General features: G+C 36.8%; 1 long non-coding RNA gene across 3 annotated transcripts in view; it reads right to left on the reverse strand.

Moving 5' to 3' along the window:
* Positions 1–8,239, reverse strand: part of LOC143251104 (uncharacterized) — a 29,007-nt gene that overhangs the window by 16,842 nt on the left and 3,926 nt on the right. The window lies entirely within an intron of this gene.

The raw sequence follows: 8,239 nt of genomic DNA on the forward strand, positions 1-8,239 counted from the left end.
CCGCTAGTGGGTAGGTTGGTTGGTCTCAAGAATGAATTCATGAACTTATGTAAAAGTTGACATGGATAGAGGAGAGATTCTCTAAAATAAGTATCCACCTATAAATTTTAAAAATACACCAATTGAAACCCTTAAGGACATATGAATGGTTGCTCAAAATAGGTTGCGTAAATGTTATTTGCATACTTGTTGTTTCTCCTGAATGTTAGTGAGTTAGAGTTAATTGCCGTATTTTAAGTCTTGTAAGACGCACTTTTTCTTTACAAATACTTTGCAAAATCCCTATGCGTCCTCCAAGACAAAAGTGACGGGATAAGGCAAGAGGTTATCTTAGGGTCTACTAAAAACAACCTCTCATTCAGATCGTAGTTTCATTACTTACCAATTATAAGTATTTTCAATGGCATAAAACATTCAATTTAACTAATATTGTCGATATGCTGTGAAGAATATGACTGTATTTACTTAGTAGATTGAAAAATGTCAAGACTTCATCAAGCCGTTGGTTGGAGAGTCAAAATATTTTGGCCCGGCATGGCCAAGCGTGTTAAAGCGTGCGACTCGTAATCTGAGGGTCGCGGGTTCGCATCCCGGTCGCGCCAAAAATGCTCGCCCTTTCAGTCGTGGGGGCATTATAATGTTACGATCAATCCCACTATTCGTTAGTAAAAGAGTAGCCCAAGAGTTGGCGGTGGGTGGTGATGACTATTGCCTTCCCTCTAGTCTTACACTGCTAAATTAGGGACGGCTAGCACAGATAGCCTTCGAGTAGCTTTGTGCGAAATTCCAAAACAAACAAACAAAATATTTTTCTTAGAATTGTCTTTCAAAAATTAGGGTGCGTCTTCCACGATGTAACTAAAAGGTATAAAATACGGTATTTTATTCCAAGTGCATTTGTACTTAGTTTGTCTGTAGTAGTTATTAATTCCTATTATATTGTACCATGGCTCAGTAATTCATAACGCATGCACATTTGGTTTATATTGTTCTAATCCTCTTACCGTACATTATACGCTTCTCTATAAAAGCCTTACAAGTCAGAGGGCCAGACATGAGCCACTAATTAGCGTGCTCGAACTGCTGAATCCGAGAGTTCATGTTTCGCGGATCCTTTCCCAAAACGTTTCTTCCACTACTCCGGTTTGGATGAAATTTTTCTTAGTAGAGCAGCGTCAGTATCACTTTTATCCTATCTTTGTTACGTAGATCCTATAACTTCATTATTTTTCGGTTACATCAGCACAACATTCCGGTCTTAGTGAATTTTCAGTACTATTCGAAGCCGTTACTGAATGTATATCAGCACACGGAGACGTGACTGATTTAAGTATATATAGTTGTAATAAACACTTATATAGATGGAAGAGAGTCTGTAAGAAGCCCACTGTTCATTTGATATTTTTAAACAATAATTAAACTCATTGTGACCATATCAGTCACGCATAACACGGACACAGCTCTATAACTGCAGAGATGCCAACTATTTCAAATGACTGAGCGTAATAATTGTAGACAGGGCCCTTTATCATTTGTGGCCACTAGGTCTGACCAATGTCTCTAAATTTTTTATTATTATATTATTATTATAACTATTATTATTTATTACTGCTATCGATTGCTCATTTATGACTGTGTTTTGTATATTTAATAAATAAATTAAAAATATTTTGAAATTATTTCTTTTATTTAGTTCAGAGTAACAAGCATACTGGTAAAACAACATTGAACATACACAAACAGTAAGCAGAGAAAGCCTTTGTGTAAGGACTAGTTTATATCGTGTTTATGACACTTATTGTAATAGTTTTGCAGCTATTGCAGCCTTTGCTTTTATGAGAATGTCTCTGGATGGTTGGGAGTTATAACAACATTGTCCATTTGACTGCATATACATCTTGTGTGTTATAATACTACTCAAAACTGAGGTGCTCAAGTTTGGTCTGAACTTGCTTTTGTTTATAGTCACTAAATTAAATATCCTTTCACTGTCAGCATTACAATGGAAGATTGTAAGAAGTCCAAGCATAACCCTACACAGAATGTCATGCTTCTGGTTATCATTTCCATCTTTAACTGTAGACAGCTGAACCCAAAACATGTCAACATTCAACTGAAGGACAGTTTCTGAGAAAGTATTAATTTGATAGTTCAAATATTGCCCTTCCAACTTGTCAATAGTGTCTGCTCATGTGTATTGACAAGGACAGGATACCTGTCTGTGAAGAAGCGTAGAGAAGAGAAATCTTTGCTGACTTTCAGTTTTGGATCAGCAACCTCTGCATGAATCAGGAGTTCATCACTTAGAGGGAAATGTTTCATCATGTAATTTGTAGCTGCAATATAATACTTCTTAACACTGGTGTAGAAGCTGATCAGGTCCAGGTCCTTTTCATATTTAACAATGTATTCCTTGGCAGCATTTCCAATAGAAACTGCCTCACCAGATTTGTGTGAGGATTCAGTGTTGTAGTTAAGTTCAGTGATGTTGCCTTCAAGATATTCTGGCTTGATGTATCTGACAAGTATATTTTTAACTTGTGTAATCAGAGTTCTATGCATAATGTGTATACAAGGTTCTTCTGTTTGCAATGTCAAATTGGCTTGATCAAATAGAGGAATTGCAGACTGAAGAAAAAAGACAAAATAACAAGTTCATTTTGTTGTCCAAGAAAACTGTTAATTTATCTAACTTGCTCTGTGCATAACTTTTCTTGGTTACTTCCTTGCTAGCTTTCGTTTTCTTCTCTTTTTTCATTTATTGTATCTTCTTTAGTTCAAGGTAAGACTGTCTAAACATATATTGAGTTATATCAAATGTTTCTTTGTCTGCTTTTGGAGACTGTTGCCTTGTGTCCCTGTGTGGCTGAGAGGATGTCTTGACTGTGTCCCCGTGTAGCTGAGAGGATATCCTGACTGTTAAAGTCTTGCTGCCTGACTGAGGTGCACGTTTAGATCCTTTTGAATCTAGATTTTTCCTTTTCACAGTGAAAATACTTCTTTAATGGCTTCCACATGTCCAATATTCTGTTGAGGCACACCCCAAGTGATAGCCATCTTGTGTTAATAAGTTATAATAGAATTTTTCTTGTTTCTTTGTCATACAATCCTTGAAACTCTTTTAAATGTTGTTTTCTGCTAGCACTTTTGTCCAGAAAATAGTAGATATCTATCAATATATCAGAAACTGGGCAGGGCAGTTTTCTGGAAGCTTTCTGGGCAACAATATTCATCAGGTGACAGGCACAGCCCATGAAGTAAATGCTAGGTTGTCGTCTTGAGATGTGTCCCATCACACCTTTATCCATACCAGACATAACTGAAGCATTGTCTGAAGAAAATCTAAGACAGTTTTCCCATGGAATTTTCCTCTTTGTCAGTTCATGGTCCAAAAGCTTGAAAATTTTCTCTCCCATTGAAGCTTCTTTTCATTCCGCCATTGTCAAAAGAGAACAAACAATTTTTCCAAGCAAAGGGTCAAGATATCGTACAACCACTGGATACAGTTTTGAGTCATCCATGTCTGTGGATCCATCTGTGGCTAAACTGTAAACACTGTTAGTAAGCATGCTTGAAATCATTTTGTCATCTTCACAACCCAACATTTGTACAATGGCTGTAGTTTTGGTTCTAGCACAGCTATACTTTTTTGCTATATCAGAGTCTGGGAACATTTTTTTGAATAGATGTCCTGCATGATCGGCTACAGCTAGGGGTAAATTATGAGCAATGACAAATTGCGTGAACATCACTTCTCTATTTATGGTTTCATATTCTGAATTCTTACTCATAAAAGTCGTTATCTGCATCGCTTTTGTCTTCGCCTCAGCTTTTTGTTGGTGAGATGCCGATTTTTTTTTTCTGGAACAATCGTTTATCCGCCATGTGCCACAGAAAAATTGATGTGACAAACTATACAAAATGCATGACTGTCACTGACTTTTGATGCAATGACCGGATATTTTGCACTATACTCTTTCCTAAATTTTTGATTCACAGTTTTAGTCCTTTTAGATTTGCCAGAAACAAGACAATCTAGTGAACGAGGCCTCTTTTTTTCCATCTTGTGAACGATCGCATTGGTGTTTCTATGCCGCTTATAAAACGAGAAATACCCATCTACACGAGCGCTGATTGGCTGATAAGCACTGATGACGTAACTATGGATTCCCCCACGTACCCTGTATGGAGAAGCACCGCACTCAAACTATTGGTAGACGTCAGAGATACAAATATTTTTTTTATTATTTCAAGCACAAACATGATTATCGCAAGTAGCCATTTGGACTATGTCTTTTATTTATTATCAAAATTTATTTGTATCTCACTAGAAATTTTCTTTTCACCCCCTTTCAAGTCCTGGGGGAACAATTTATCACTTTATTGTATAGGCCTATATAATATATAATAATTTGGGAGTTGCGACAAGTCGTAATATTGTTCTGTATGAGCGTATAGTCGTAACGTATACACCAAAATCGTAATGATTACGCTCAAATCGTAACGGTTGGCATCTCTGTAACTGCAGTGAAATCACCCACTACACAAACGGACGACAACAATGATGACGAACTATGATAGACCGTTAAGAATAATCTTTGACCAAAGCGAAATTAGCACATAGATCAAAACTAAAAAAAACTTATGAATTAAGGTAGATGACGCTGTACAACGGGGAACTAGAAGAATGTAGTGCCTTAAATCAATACACAATAATATAAAAACTAGAATGATGGAAATACATTGATTCATTTATTGAACATCCTCGTTGTTGTCCATATTTTCGGCCATAATCCTAAGAATATTATATGGGGTTCGGTCAGGTTAGGATATTTGTATTCTCGAAATGGCTGGTACGTGTATTAGCACTTTAATTAAAATAAACTACAGAACGACGTTTCGACCTTCTAAGGTCATCTTCAGGCTAACAAAAAGGAAGTTTTAGTTGATGTATAAGTAAGGCTTACTTGATTTAGCATTTGTTTTTATTTGTTTCCCTACTTACTATTTGGGTGTTTTCTAAGGTTATGTTGTGTTTATTTGATTTGCAGTGTTCAAAAACGTGTGAAGGTGTTTTTTTTGTGTTTTTTTTAATCTGGTTTCCATATTTCTGCTTGTTGTACTTCAAGTGGGATTCTCGTCATCACAAATTACTTTACCAAAGTTACTGATAATGCACAGTAATATTTTTAAGCGTAAAAAAATAACACTTGAGTACACATGTATTAAACGTTGTAATGAATAAGGAAACAGACTTTAAAAAATAATACAGTATATCTTTACTTCTAAGACACATAGGTTGTCTGTTCCATGTGTTGCCATTGAACAGATTATAGAACATCACTAGATGTGTACTTTAGTTGCACTGACCGTTCTAAGTTAGAAGTTAAGTGCAAAAAAAAAAACGTATTCGACACCACAGGCGGGTTGCGCCAATGAAACTGATCAGTGTTACAATAAAGCCAACCAAAGATTAATGGTTTCCCTGTCTATAAAAAGAGGTTATTCATTTGATTAGAAGGTAACATTATTGTGCGTATGTGTTGTTATTTCACATAAAAATAGTTCATCCAAGTTGCCAAGATATTTTGGTCATGGGCAAAAACCGAACATGGCCCTCTATCTTTTTTTTGGCAGCAGGAATTGAAAATGATGACAACACTAAAAACACAAAACAAAAATATCACATTCTGATGAGAATAAGGGCAAAACCATTAGGGGCTTGTCCCTGTGTGAACAAAGAAAAAAAAAACAGTCCAGACTTATCTTGAAGACACTATGTGAAGCCATGGTGAATTAGAGTATTCGTTCTTGCTATACAAGGATACCAGTAATATGATACCGTACGTTTGTTGTAGGTTTTTAAAAATACCACTTTATGAAAAACAACTTATAATTCCTTGTGACGCTGTTGTTTGGTTTGTTTTATAACAAGGCCATATTGGACTATTTGCTGTGTCCACTACGGGAGATTCGAACCTCTTATTTTAGTATTTTAAGTCCATATAAATTTACTGCAGCCCCACCCGAAGATTCGTTGTTTGGGACGAACCTTTAAAAAAAAAATCTTCGCTACGTAGAATTACCAAAACTCCAATTATGTGAAGGAATATGAGTGACAAACAGTTTTACTTCACGTTTAGGCTTGCCAATTCGCATCACTAACGTGCTTTTGCTGTTCAAACCCACTAGTTCCCCCCACCCCATACGTTTTCGTATAGAGGAAACCACGTAAAAGCGTTGGAAAACAACGCCTACGTCTCAATTCGTCAAGAGAATAGTTTTTGTTCAGTCAAAGAAGAATTCTACGGGTCGTTAAAAAGGACAGGAACATTTATTACCCAATCTTGTCATGGAAACCGTGGAGTTCGTTTCTCTGTGACGTCACCAAACGTTTATTCACCTAACCCTACGTAGTTCGTTACGCAAGACACAAAAATAAACGGTTGTTCTTTCCGTTTAACATTTGTGGTGTTAAAACTCTGGCGACACATTAACAACGTTCGTTAAAGACGTAGAAACTTATGGCACCAGTGCAATTCTGCCATCTTTCTCACCCTTGTTCGTTTCATATTTATATCATGAAATACCATATTTAAAACATTAAACCCGACAAAACTCGCTTCTCTTCAAAGTGATCCTTCTCTCTTGTCTTCCGACACTCGTGTTCACGGGTCATTAAACTACCATTACGAGATGTCCTTATAATTTCTTCTTAAACTTGATGTATCGAGATAAACAATCGTGTTATGTGACCGCGGAGAAGAATTCGTACACAAAAGTACGGATATAAAAAGTTTTATTGAGATATCCTCTTCAACTCGTGATAACAACGTAATCACTTTGATTTTGAGGGCGCTCAAAACCAGATAGTTATCACGATGGAAGCCAAGAGTAGATTTTACAAAATGTAAAACTGTTGTTGTTTTTGGTTTTGACTTAAGCACAAAGCTACACAATGGGCTATCTGTGCTCTGCCCACCACGGGTATCGAAAGCCGGTTTTTAGCGTTGTAAGTCCTCAGACATACCGCTGAGCCATGGGGGGGGGGCAAATGTAAAACTATTTTTCATCAAAGTGTTTTTCTTATATTTCCTGATCGAGATATAAACAGACGCACATACGTGTGTATATGTAATCTCTTACTTTACATTAAATATCGAATCCCCGTCGCGTCAAACATGCTCGCCCTTTCAGCCGTGGGAACGTTATAATGTTACGATAAATCCCACTATTCGTTGGTAAGAGTAGCCCAAGAGTTGGCGGTGGGTGGTGATGGCTAGTTGCCTTCCGTCTAGTTTTACACTTTTAAATTAGGGATGGCCAGAGCAGATAGCCCTCATGTAGCTTTGCATGAAATTTAAAATCAAACACATTAAACAATTATGAATTGTACTTTAAGTTGCATGACAAAGTATAACTTGTCAGTTCGTCCAAGTTCGTCGCTTAGAGTGCTCGTCTCTCAATCTGTTGGTCACGGGAGCGAACCCTTCCATCGAAATTACTCGCTATTTCAGCCGTGGGGGTCTTATAATGTCCTCTTATTTGTTGGCAAAGAGAAATTCAAAGGTTGAAAGTGAGTGGTGTTGACTAGCAAGCCACCTTCCTTCTATTTTATCGCTTCGAAATTAGAGACGGCTAGCGCAGATAGCTCTCGAGTAACTTTGCGCGAAATTCAATAAACAATCAAAAATTCGAGTTACGAGACAGTTCAGTGTTCTGTTACAATCTGTATATCGTTTCTTTGAACTTTGTTTTGTTTTGTTCGAATATCGATTTAAAATACTGTTCAAAAACAAATAACATTTTAAAGTAATTGGAGATTAGATGTGTATTTTAATAGGTTAACACGTGTTTAACTAAGGGTAATGACATCTCTGTAAACAACTGGAACGTGCGTAACTAGGTGTCGTGTCACATTCTGTAACAAATTGAACTACGCTTAATTTGGGTATTGTCGTGCTGTCTGACAACTCGCACACGTGTAATTATGGTTCATACCACATTCTGTAACAACTGGAAGTACACTTAATTAAATAGAGGTCGTGTCGTGTTGCTTAACAACTGTAAACACGTGTAACTAGGTGTCATGCCACATTCTGTAACAAATGGAAGTACACTTAATTAAATAGAGGTCGTGTCGTGTTGCTTAACAACTCTAAACATGTGTAACTAGGTGTCATGCCACATTCTGTAACAGCTATAACACATGTTTTGCTTCAGCCAGGTCACCTTTTGT

This window comes from Tachypleus tridentatus, chromosome 5, assembly GCF_004210375.1.
Source record: "Tachypleus tridentatus isolate NWPU-2018 chromosome 5, ASM421037v1, whole genome shotgun sequence".
NCBI classification, from domain to species: domain Eukaryota; kingdom Metazoa; phylum Arthropoda; class Merostomata; order Xiphosura; family Limulidae; genus Tachypleus; species Tachypleus tridentatus.